The 13,804-nt window shown below is 46.0% G+C and overlaps 1 pseudogene; it reads left to right on the forward strand.

The window, feature by feature from the left end:
- The first annotated feature begins 12,886 nt into the window (after window positions 1–12,886).
- LOC131221689 (histone H4-like) lies at window positions 12,887–13,237 on the forward strand (annotated as a pseudogene).
- Window positions 13,238–13,804: the final 567 nt, after the last annotated feature.

Below are 13,804 nucleotides of genomic sequence, written 5' to 3' on the forward strand. Positions count from 1 at the left end.
GATGGGATTGATGAGATTGATTGATTGATGTGACACCTTGTAGAGATTTCCTCAGAATTCACACGCGTGGCGTTTTCCTCGCACCGACGCTGGCCCACAACTCCCAACCAGAGCATCGCATCAGCGCGCGAGTCACGGCATCGGAACCGCGGCGACGATGCGGTCGCTAAGGTATAAGTCTTGAGTTGAATCGACTCGGGTTGACGGCATGAGAATCCAGGTCGCGCGCAAATACCGGTTAAGGGTCGAAGGTTGCCGAAATTCGACCGGGAAGACCGCAGAAGCCTATGGAATGGTACGGTCTAGGATACGGGGCTTACATCTCTCCCCTCCTAATAGAAATTTCGTCCTCGAAATTTACATAATCATCGCAACTAGGCAGAACTCAAGAGGGAGAAGAAACATAACATTTCTATATAAAATCAGAGATAACATACAACATACAATACATGATCAATTATAAAAAAGATGGGGATAACGCTCTCGAATCTCAGCCTCGCGCTCCTAAGAAGCCTCCTCAACAGAATGGTGACCCCACTGAACCTTCACCAACGGAATGACCTTAGTCCGGAGGACCTGCTCCTTCCGATCAAGGATCGGACTGGCTACTCAATATAGGAAGCGTCCTCACGAACCTCTAACGGCTGCCAATCGATAACAGGAACGATGTCTGACCCACACTTCCTCAACATGGAGACATGAAAAACGTTGTGGACGCCAGACAACTGAGATGGCAAGGCAAGCCGATAGGCCACGGCGCCAATGCGCCCAGTGATCTCAAAAGGTCCTATGAATCTCGGGGCAAGCTTGCCCTTCGCTCCAAATCGAACTACGCCCTTCATGGGCGAGACCTTGAGATACACATGGTCCCCTACATCAAACTCCAAGGGACGACGCCGACGATCAGCAAAACTCTTCTGCCGGCTCTGAGCTGTGCGCATCCTCTGCCTGATGATATCAATAGCCTCTGACGTCTCCTGCACAAGCTCGGGACCTAAGAGACGACGCTCTCCAACCTCGGTCCAACAACTCGGTGATCTGCATGGTCTGCCATATAGTGCCTCAAAAGGAGCCATGCCGATGGTCGCCTGATAGCTGTTATTGTATGCGAACTCAGCTAATCGCAGATGCTCATCCCAGCTACCCCCGAAATCAATCGCGCAGGCCCGAAGCATATCCTCAAGGATCTGGTTGACCCTCTCGGTCTGGCCATCGGTCTGCGGATGGTACGCGGTGCTGAGCTGCAAATCAGAACTCATCGCTCTCTGGAAGCTCCTCCAAAACTGAGACGTGAACCTCGGGTCTCGGTCAGAAACGATCGAGACTGGAACGCCATACAGTCTCACAATATCCTCGATGAATAATCTCGCAAGTCGGTCCAAAGGCCAAGTCGCACGTATCGCAATAAAATGTGCCGACTTCGTCAGACGATCAACGACAACCCAGATGGCGTCATGACCGCGCTGAGTCCTCGGCAAGCCCATAATGAAATCTGTCGACACGTGCTCCCACTTCCACATCGGGACACTCAACGGCTGCAATAGACCAGGGGGTCTCTGATGATCGGCCTTGACACGCTGGCACGTGTCACACTCGGCCACAAAGCTGGCGATCTGGCGCTTCATCCCCGCCCAAAAATACTGTCGCCTCATGTCATGGTACATCTTCGTCGAGCCAGGATGGATAGAAAACCGCGATCGATGTGCCTCGGTCATAAGATCTCTACGTAGCTCAGGAATATTCGGGACACATAATCGGCCTGGCGAAGTCCACCATCCGTACTAATCCGCCAATCCGTCGACTCTCGATGCCTCGCTCGCAATCCTGTAACGACTGCACTCGCCGAGCCTCGATCACCCTTGCGACAAGAGAGGGTTGAATCGACAGCTCAATAAAACACAAATAGAAGACTGCAAGCCAAACTCAAAGTCGTACTCTGCTATATCCTTGAGCATCCGCCACTCTTGAATCATCATATGCGCCACCAGGCCTCGTGGCTGACGGCTGAGGGCATCCGCCACCACGTTCGCCTTACCCGGGTGGTACTGGAGATCGAAATCATAGTCCTTCAGGAGTTCCATCCAGCGCCTCTGCCTCATGCTCAACTCAGACTGCGAGAAGAGGTACTTCAAGCTCTTGTGGTCAGAAAAGAGCTCAAACCTAACCCTATAGAGATAGTGTCTCCACACTTTCAGTACGAAGACAACTGCAGCCAACTCTAAATCATGCGTGGGGTAGTTCAGCTCATGGATCTTGAGCTGACGAGACGCGAAGGCCACTGGTCTCCCGTACTACATCAGGACAGCACCCAAACCAATATGCGAGGCATCGGTATATACAATAAATCCGTCACTCCCAGAGGGAAGAGTGAGGACAGGAGCGGACGTCAGACAGTCCTTTAACTCTGAAAATGCTCGCTCGCAGGCGTCACTCCAAATAAACTCCGCGCCCTTCCGGGTCAACCTGGTCAACGGGGCTGCGATATAGGAGAAGCCCTCAATGAAGCGCCGGTAGTAGCCCGCCAAACCAAGAAAACTATGGATCTTGGACGCGATTATGGGCTAGTCCCACTGATGCACTGCCTTAACCTTCGAGGGGTCCACTGCAACACCCTCCCTCGTCACCACGTGACCGAGGAACTTCACCTCCTCCTGTCAAAACTCACACTTCTCCAGCTTCGCATACAACTGGTGTGCGCGGAGGGTCTGCAACGTAACCTCCAAATGCTGCTCATGCTCCTCACGAGTCCTCGAATAAATTAGAATGTCGTCGATGAAGACTACAACAAACTGATTGAGATACGGATGGAAGACCTAGTTCATCAACTGCATGAACACTGCTGGCGCATTGGTCAGCCCGAATGACATGACCTGAAACTCGAAATGACCATAACTCGTCCTGAATGCTGTCTTCGGAATGTCCTCCTCTCGGACCCGAATCTGATGATAACCGGAACGCAAGTCAATCTTCGAAAAGAACTGTGCACCCTGCAGCTGATCAAACAAATCATCAATCCTCGGGAGCGGATACTTGTTCTTGATTGTGACCTTGTTGAGCTCGCGGTAATCTATGCAGAGCCTCAACAAGCCATCCTTCTTCTTCACGAAGAGTACCGGCGCTCCCCACGGCGAACTACTCGGACGAATAAAGCCCAACTCGCGCAACTCGTCCAACTGCTTCTGCAGTTCCCGCAACTCCAATGGTGCCATGCGATACGGGGCCTTCGAAATAGGCGCAGTACCGGGCACGAGATCAATCTGAAACTCGGTGAGTCGACGAGGCGGTAATCCCGGAATCTCCTGAAACACATCGGGAAAATCGCAAACCACAGGTAACCGTCGATGCCCACCGCTATGGGCTCCTCTATGGCACAAGACATCAAACAAGACAACGGCTCTCCTCTCGGCTCGGCAATGAATTGGAATTGAGGCAAGCTGGGTATACAAAACATACTGCCCTCGCAGAACAATCCAATATGGCATGGTACTCGGCAAGCTAATCCATGCCTATGATGACGTCGAACTCGGACATAGCAAAGCAAATAGATCGGCAGGCAAAAAGATATCCCCAACCGAAACGGAGTAAGACAAGCAAAATTTGCCCAACACCGCAGTCTTCCCCAAGGGAGTTGATACAGTCAAACCCTCGAGCAGACTCCAATGGCAAACCAGTCGATAGGCAAAAACTCTCGCCACAAAAGAATGAGATACACCCAGAATCAAACAACACACGTGTAATGCATGCAGATACTGGAAGTATACCCTCAACGACTCCTCCAGATAACTGAGGATCCTGCTGGGCCGCATAGAATCGAGCCTGAGCCGGCTGAGGAGGTGCCTGTCCCCTCTGAGCGTGCTGCTGCTGCTGGGGTCACTGAGGCTGTCGAAACTGCTGCCTCTGCTGCTGCGGCCTCGGAGGCTGGTGCTGATGCTGCTGCTGAGGTGGCCTTGGTGGTGAGGGCTGTTGTCGCTGCTGCTGTGGGGGCCTCTGCTATTGCTGTGGGGGTCTCTGCTGCTGCTGCGGTGGTGGAGGCTGCTGTGGACCTCTCTGCTGCTGCTGCTGGGGGCGAGGACACTCCCACATACGGTGTCCTGCCGCACCGCACCTAAAATAAGTGCCGGTGAACTGTCTCGGAGGTGGTGCTGGAGGTGCTGCTGGCGCTCGGAAGGCTGGGCGACTTGTGCGCCTCTGCTGTGGTCGACCCTGTTGGGTATCACTGGAAGGAGCCTGCCTCTTCCGGTCTCTCCTCTGACCGCGATCAGACTGAGAACCATCCCACTCAGCCTCAAAAATCTGGGCCTTTCGCACCACTTCCTCGAAGGTCGGGAGCTCATGCCCAATAACACAGCCTCGAAGACCGTAACGTAAGCCGCCCTCAAATCGGCGGGCTCTCTGCTCCTCATCATCCACTAAGTAAGGTGCAAATCGGGACAGTGCTACAAAACGAGAGGCATACTGAGCCACTGTCATATCGCCCTGCACCAAGGCCTCAAACTCCAACGCTCGCTGTCGCCGGATGTGATCAGGAAAATACTGTCGGTCAAACCGATCTACAAAATCCTCCCAAGTCCATATAAAGTCAGCGCCTGCTGCTCGGGAGACTGACGCCCACCAGTGCTCAGCCTCACCATGGAGAAGAAATACGGCTAATCGGACTCGCCGCTCAGTTGCGCATCCCATCGTCTCGAATATCTTCTCCACATCGGCGCGCCATCTCCCAGCTACCGTCGGGTCTGGCTCACCCTGAAAATGCGAGGGATCGAGTCGTCGAAGCTCACGAAGGAGGGCACTCGAGCGCTCCTGCTCTGCCTGGGCTGGTGAAACAATCGGGCGCCTGCTCTGCCCCTGAAGTGCGGCCATCATAACTGCAGCATCTGCTGTAACTGGGAAGCACTCACAGATACGGTCGGATCCGCACCGGTCTCCGATGGAGGAGCAGCATCCTCAGGATGGGCGGTATGAATCTCTGGTAGAGGAGCGGCATCCTCAGGTTGGGCAGTAGGAATCTCTGGCGGTGGAACAGGGATCGTAGGTGGTAGTGCGGGAGTCCCAAGTGGTGGAGCCGAAGTCTCAGGTGGTGGTGCGGGAGTCGATCGGGTCACTCTCCTGCGCGCCATGTCCTACAGGAAAGAGCGAAGGTGCCTAATCAACTTTGAAAACTCTCGGAGGCACACTCATTAAGGGTCGGTAATAAAAGATCGCTAGGCTATCCGAACTTAGGACTTAAATTATTCATAGCAGATATGTAATGTTGTTCTTGGTTATTCCCGAGTTATGCTCTCATACCAACTTCTGTCACGCCCCAAACTCGGAAACCGGGCTCACAAAATTTTCGATCGCCGAATCCGGCGCCGACAGCCTCCGTAGGACCCCATTCTAGGCTCCCAGGGCCCATTCGCCAGGTTCCGATCCTTGGATGCTACAAGGAGGATTTTCAACATCAGTTTAATTCGTGATAAGCATAACCAAAGGTATAACCCACAAACAACAACCAAAAACTCCATCACATTTCCACTATAATCAAAAACTTTACAAGTACAATGAGTATAAAAGGAAATACAATGAAGATAGACAAAAACTCCAAAAAGATCTGCCACGCGTCCAAGCCTCAGCGCTGCTGCGATCCAACGTCACCTGCACGCAACGGTCGTGCATAAGCTTATAGAAAGCTTAGAGGGTGGTGAAAGTGTATGCTCAAGGTGGTAATGCAGCTATGCAGTATCAGAGTAATGCGGAACATGCTAATGAATGCCAAGAATACCATAGCCGTACCAAGGCCATGCGGTGCAAAGCATGAATGATGTCGGCCATACCAAGGCCATGCAATGCGAAATGCAACTCAAGCATACAAATCCTCATCTAAGTCCACATGTCAATACAGCTCAAAATCTGAAATATCACCGGGGTCTAGTACACTCCAAGCCAGATTGCCGCCGCATCGCGCGTAATAAGGTGAGTAGAAAAGACCTCACTATCCTCCTGCCAATATCGGGCTCGGCTCGTCAATAGCGGACCCATTCCTCGAGCTGGTCAGACTCAGCCTAGCATTGCCCCCTACTCTCGGGCGGGTAAGGCCGCACCCCCTTCCAACCGACCACGACACAGTGGAAAGCGCAACCGTCTGGTAATCGGCACTCAGCGCTCATGCACCCACTCGGTCTAGACGTTGGAGCAACCTCCTGGTACCATAAGGGTTTAGGGACTTCACCCAAGGATATCTATCGCACCCCATGTAGAACAGTATTTTCGGTATCCAATCCTGCCAACCACGATACGTCTATGGAGGCTACGGCCCTGATGTCGCTAGGGCGTACAGTAACCATATCACACAATGCGAATGCATGAATCACACTATCCAGTCAGACAGCAATCCTGCGCGTATCATGCGCTCATGTAGGGCAACACCCCCTGTACGGGAGCCCCTAAACAATCTGCCCAAAGGCATATGCTATGATCAGTCATTTCTCATATCAAGCATACGTATGATGCATATGATCATGAATTATGGAATTAAACATGTTATATGGGATGGATGATGTTTATAATGAAGACGGGCTTAGACGACCTACACATTACACATATGGGCCTAACAATGGGCCCTCGGGAAAGACATAATGTGGACATTGAACCAACACTATACTTATAATGTGGACGTCAAACCAACATTGCTCCCAAGGCATAGCCCTGACGTAAACATCATTACATAAATCATGTTGGGACTGCACATTGCAATGAACCTTAGGTATATCTCATTGGGCCTTCAATACATCAAATGGGCCGTATCATATGGGCCTCATGTTCATCAAGTGGGCCACATCAATGGGCCACACCAATGGGCCTTATGTGCATTGCAATGGGCCATAACCCGTGGGCCTTAGAATGCATTAAATGGGCCTAATCTCATGGGCCTTATGAGTATCAAATGGGCCTCACCAAATGGGGCCCCATATGTGCATCAAATGGGCCTCAACTCATAGGTCCTAATACATCTTAACGGGCCTTAACCCATGGGCCCCTAACACATCAAATGGACCTCGACCCATGGGCCCATAACACATCAAATGGGCCTCGACCCATGGGCCAAAAATAACTGAGATGGGCCTCCCACCACCATTATATTACATATATAATCTAATATATAATATATATATAGTATATAAAATATTATATACAATATAATATTATATATATATACACACACGCACGCACACACCCACACGCACGCACACACCCACTGTAAATATCACAGTGGGCTCCACGTATCACAGTGGGCTCCACGTCCACCGTCCAGGCGGACGGTGGAAATGAAACACATACATCTATGTGGACTCCATGTGGGGCCCACCACAATGTTGATATGCCATCCAACCCATTGATAAGGTCAAGTGGGCCTAGATGGAGGGTGGGAACAATTTTCACCCTGATCCAAAACTTCTGTGGACCCCAAATAGATTTCAAAGGTAGAGGCTCAATCCCACTGTTCCATACGGTGTGGGCCACCTGAGTCTTGGATCACGCTGATTTTTGGAGTGGGCCCATGTCAGGAGGTGGCCCACCCTATGAACGGGTCAGATGTCAGATAAACATCAAGGTGGGGCCCACGGCTACAGCCGTGGGTGGCTGTACGTCGCCCGTCCGCCCGGACGCTGGGCGCAGGCAGCGCCTGCTGCCGTCCCTGACACAGCAGCGTTGTTGCTGTGTTATGGTTTTTATTTTTATTTTTTAATTTTTGTGTTTTTTCATGGATTTTATAGGTGGGGTCCACATCTTGCAAATCCACTCCGTCCAATGGCTCTTCATGCCTCACGACAGGCAAAACAAGCCCAATATTGGGCCTGTTTCAGTGTATAGAAGCAATAGGGGATGTTTCAATGGTAAGCCTACTTCTTGCCATGTTATGGCCCGCCTGGAAGTCTGATTGGTCCCATCTTCTGGCTCAACGCCTAAAACAATCTTGTAAAAGGAATGGACGGCATGGATTTAATACATACATCAAGGTGGGGCCTACATGAGTGGGCCACCCAAAGTCTTGAACCAAGCTAGTATTTGTGTTTTCCCAATAAACGTCCAGCGTCCAGGGACGCTGGACCATCTGCCATACAAGGTGGGCCTGCTCAGGTGGGCCACCACTGATGAATGGTGTGGGTACTACACATATAAGATGGGCCCCACTTATAGATGTCTTAAACAAAATACATGCTTCATGGTGGGGTCCATTCAAGTGGGCCACACGACCTCAATATCATCACAAAAATAAAATAAAAATAAAAGAGAGAGAGATAGAGAGTGAGACCCGCGTGATGGAGGGACCCCAGCACTATGGGCCCTCCCTTGCACTAAATCATACATCAAGTGGGTCCCATTACATGTGGGTCCATGAAATCGAAATCCAACGGTGGAGATCCCTTCTCCACTAAAATAGACGGTCTAGATGACCCTAAGCATGCAAGGAAATAAACATCATGATGGGGTCCATGGAGAATGGCCCCATCATGGAATGATCATGATGATCCAAGTGGGCCATTGGCCACATCTTAGGGTCCAAAGTGAGATCCAAACCATTGATCAGTTGGCCTCACTTGGCCCATCTTTAAAACATCAAAATCTACCCTATCAAAACACCCACCACTTGATCTTTTTGCTCCCTTGGCTTCCTTAGCTCCTTGTGCTTCTCTTTGATGGAGGAAGATGAGAAATGGATGGTTGAGATGAGAGATCTAGGGATGGAAAAGTGGGTCACACATGAGCATTTTTCTCACCATGGGAGGGCTCATACGAATGGATTTTTGTTGCTTGGGAAAGTTTGGAAATGAGAGAGAGACTTGTAGGGAGAGAGAGAGGGAGTGATGGGTGATGGAGTGATGGATGGGGGAGAGAGGGATGGGAGTGTAAGAGACTTTTTGACTTTTGTGGCTAAAGGTGTAAGAAAAGCATGGGTTGTGTAAGAGCTTTTTGACTTTGGGGGTTGCTTGGGAAAGGGTGAAAGTTGATGTGTACTTGACATGATGGGATTGATGAGATTGATTGATTGATGTGACACCTTGTAGAGATTTTCTCAAAATTTGCACGCGCGGCGTTTTCCTCGCACCGACGCTGGCCCACAACTCCCAACCAGAGCATCGCATCAGCGCGCGAGTCGCGGCATCGGAACCGCGGCGACGATGCGGTCGCTAAGGTATAAGTCCTGAGTTGAATCAACTCGGGTTGACGGCATGAGAATTCAGGTCGCGCGCAAATACCGGTTAAGGGTCGATGGTTGCCGGAATTCTACCGGGAAGACCGCGGAAGCCTATGAAATGGTACGGTCTAGGATATGAGGCTTACATGTAGGCCCCCTTTTGTTCTCTCTTAGCACTCCAAAAACCTAAATCCTCCCCACAAAACCTCCTTTCCTTGAATATCCTCACCTCTAGGTCCTCTTACTACAAGAATCTCTCATTTTAAGCCCATTTCCTTCCAAATACCTTATTCCCTAAACTCATCTTCCTCAAGTTCACCAACTTCTCACATTCCACCACTTTATTTTTCTAATTTTTCTAAGCACCTTTTATGTTAGACACAAATCCTAAAGCTCAAGGGATAGAGAGTTATAATCAAAATAAAACATACTATAAATAGTAAAAATGGAAATTTGATAGTTGGCCTAATGGAATCTCATAAATTAACTAGGTTATTTGGCTAAATTAGCTTCTCCTACCCCAAATTCATATATTACACATCGAGTAACTCATCCTAGATTGTAAGATACGCCGATTTCAAACAACAAGTGCGAGGCCCCTGCCTATTTAGTCCAACGGGTGGCGGGTCAGCCGTGAAATCAGTGGGACCCTGCCGATTTAGTCTAGTAGGTGGTGGGGATGCTATAGAATTGGTGGGACCCTATCGATTTAGTTCAGTAGGTGGCGGGGCCGCCTCAGAATTGGCAGGACCTCCCTCAAATTAGCTGGACCCCGCTGAAATTTCTGCGATTTTTATTTTTTTTGTCTGACTTCAAAAAATCACATCTACCTCAATATAATTCTGAATGGGGTGATTTAAAATCCACATTAAATAATAATAAGTCTAGTTTCATATAAAAATAAATTAGAATTAAATTAAAATTAAAATATAGTTAATGTTAGGATGTTTTTACAACTATCCAAAAATCGTTAGTTTTTTACAACTGTTACTTCTAGAATTTTAATAATTTTTCTTAAACTCTAAATGAATTAAAATTTTGTGGGATGACTTTAAAATTAATGATAAAATACTATAAAAATTTTAAAAATATTTCAATAACTAAAACTATAGAAAATATTACAAGGAATAAAGACATTTTGGAATCATACAAAAAATCATTAGTTTTAGACAACCGGTACTTGCGGAATTTTTATAATTTTTATTGAACTTAAAATGAAATAAAATTTTGTAAAATAACTGTCAACTTAATAATGAATTACAAAAATAAAAAATAAAAAATCAGTAACTAAAAGTGACAAATACATTGCTAATGATAGACGCGGTGAAACCAAAATTTTTATAACTACGAGTTGCCGATGGACTAGACATATCTTTCTAAATTAGGGTTTCAGTATACGGTGTCTCTTAAGAATTTATTTTTTTACATACTATAAATCACCATGTGTGATTATATATATATATATATATATATATATATATATATATATATATATATATATATATATATATATATATATATATATATATAAAGTATTTTTCGGTGTAGCTGAACTATTCTTCCCCCTTCATTTCTACAGTTTTTCTTACATCACCATCCATTTAAACCTTCAAAATATCTTAGAAATTCTGATTCTTCTTTCTCTCTCGAAATCAATGAAATCGAAGCGTGATTTACTCATAAATCACTGGCCATAGGATCGAAACGATAACATCGAGAGGAAACCCTAGTCCCTTGTAAACCTTTCTAGGATAGTCGTTTGATCATAAGCACCGTGGGAGACTCATCACCCACCAAGTTGAACATAAATTAAATAGGGACTCCTTAAAAAGACCAGATGAACAATCTTATAAATGTGAAACTTGAAATTCCTAATAAATGTTGATATCCATCAAGTGTCAGGAATAATCAGACTACAGAATTATGGAACCATATACCTGCGAGGCATTCGTGACTTAACACAAATTCTCAATCATGAGCGACTACCAATGGATTCACTGCTTTGACTGAGTAGAAGACTAGGATCCACTAGGACTAGTAAGGAATACAACGAGCCTTCCACCCTGGTTAGGTAGATGATCAACATATTAGGTCCAAGCCCACTACAGCCGTCTCTCTTTATTGACCGAACACTAAAAACGTATATTTTTACTTTAGATATAGGGGAACCATCATCATGAATCCAAATCTTTTGAAAATTTGTAGTAAACCATCAGGGTGAAAAAGTTTAAAGTGGGGTAGACTATAATAAGCCAGGCAAGCATAGTTAGTATGCACCCTACCATGTATATGAACATGAAATCAACGAAACTTACGCGTACAAAATTAGAATATCTTTACCTATTTACATTAGGCAATTTTAGAGACAAAATTATTTTTAAGGGGGGGTAGATTGAAACATGCTGAATTTTTGCTATTTTAGATTTTCAAAAATCCTTAAAATTATTTATATATATATATCCCATGTCGTTACTTACTGACCCTTGACGCTTGAAGTGAGTTTATACGTAGGTAATATATATATATATATATATATATATATATATATATATATATATATATATATAGCCCACGTCGTTACTTACTAACCCTTGACACTTGAAGTAAGCTTATACGTAGGTGATACTAGTAAAGAACTGCATAAATTCTATTAACCAATCGTATGAAGCCAACTAATCCGCCTTATCACTTAAACCTCAAGTCTAGTATCTTGAATTATTCATATAGGGCCCAAATATAACAAATCTATCATTGACTAATCAAGACAACCGTAACTAAATTAAAGATCTACCCAAAGTTGAGCCAGCTACGGCTTAGATCTTAACTAATGGACCAAGTCAATCTATTTACTCATTTAGCTTAAGAACGAATGGTTTGAAGTGATCATAACCGAATCACCATTTTCACTAATTTTGAACAGGCCACACTATGAACTTAGTTAAACCAAACATTATCTTAGATGTAGGTGTCACGGATCTCGATGCACTGGATGGGGTGAGTATAGACGAGGAGGAGGAGCTCTCTTACTTTCAGGTTTTGGGCAGATCACCATAGGCCGTCCTAAGACTAATGATGAGGCCATAGGGCAAGGGGACATTTACACATTCTTTTGGACCATTTATTTATTGAGATGTTGTCCCGTATATCACGCATACTATTTCATTTTGTTGATCATACATTTTATGAGTTGCACTGTAATTTAGTAATTTAGTCGCATGATCCATTTAATTTCTCAATTACTCCTATATCAATTGGATTATACTCGCATTTTATCAATCCGTAAGACATAAGTGGCACCCGGGATGTCGAGAGTCAAGTATCTACTCTGCCCCTAAAATCCGGAGTGTTATGAGGACAATGTGGGCTAGTTATATAAAAATAATAATTTTAAGGAATTTTGGCAATCCAAAATAACAAAAATTCAGGATGTTACATCCTATATGATGACTTAGTAGACACGATAGTCGAGCATGTAGGTTTTAGTAGACCAAGTAGTAGAAATGAAGAAAATAACCTTCTTCCCTTTGACTGGGGGAGGTTCCTTATGATCGAACATGTAAGCCGCGAGCATAGTAGGGAAAACCGTAGGAACGAGAAAGAGCACTTTCGTCCCTTTAACTAAGGGAGGTTACTCACAGTTGATTATATAGATAAAAACAGTAGATAAAATAGTAGAATAAAGGGGGGAACCTTCTTCCCTTTAAATTCCATTCTTTGAGAGAAAGAGAGTAAGAGAGAAAGAGAAGATGTTAGGAAGAGGGAAAGGAGGGAAGGGATTGGGAAAGGGAGGAGCGAAGAGGCATAGGAAGGTCTTGAGAGACAACATCCAAGGTATTATGAAGCCTACCATTCGTCATTTGGCCCACCGTGGTGGGGGTCAAGAGAATCAGTGGTTTGATCTACGAGGAGATGAGAGGAGTTTTCAATATCTTCCTTGAAAACATCACTCGTGACACCCTCACCTACACCGAGCATGCTTGTCGTAAGACCGTCATTGTCATGGATGTCGTCTACGCACTCAAGTGCTAGGGCCGTGCCTTCTATGGCTTCGACAGCTAATATGGATGTGTCTGTGGGCTGGTTGGTTGGATCTCTATAGGGTTTTAGGTTTTGATGATGCTGATTAGCTAATCGTAAAGATTTGGGTGGGTCATGTTCTTTTAGGGTTAGGGCTTCTGGATGTTAATGGTTCAAGATAGCTTGAATGGAGAAATCTTTCTTTTTTCTTTTGGATGAAAAAAAATTATTCCCTTTAACAGAGGGAGGTTTCTCTTAGTCAATCATATAGATAAAAACAATAGATAAAATAGTAGAAATAAATGGGAGAACCTTCTTCCCTTTAACTGATGGAGGTTTCTCATAGTCGATCACAAGTAGCTTCTACTGAGGCAATCAGTTAAGTACAATCGTTTAACCTGTCGGAGTTTTTCACGGGTAGTAGATCTTTAAATGTTCGGTGTTCCATGGGCGAGGTAAGATTTTACCCTCCATGTCTTCTAGTCGATACGTCCCTTAGTACATGAGGTCGAGGTTGGGGTTGGACGATGAGCCTTATTACCGAGCTTGGTTGATCGATTAAGATCGGTCATCAGGTTTCTTTGCTCAGCCCAACTTCCTTAAGTATCT

This window comes from Magnolia sinica, chromosome 12, assembly GCF_029962835.1.
Source record: "Magnolia sinica isolate HGM2019 chromosome 12, MsV1, whole genome shotgun sequence".
In the NCBI taxonomy this organism is placed as follows: Eukaryota; Viridiplantae; Streptophyta; class Magnoliopsida; order Magnoliales; family Magnoliaceae; genus Magnolia; species Magnolia sinica.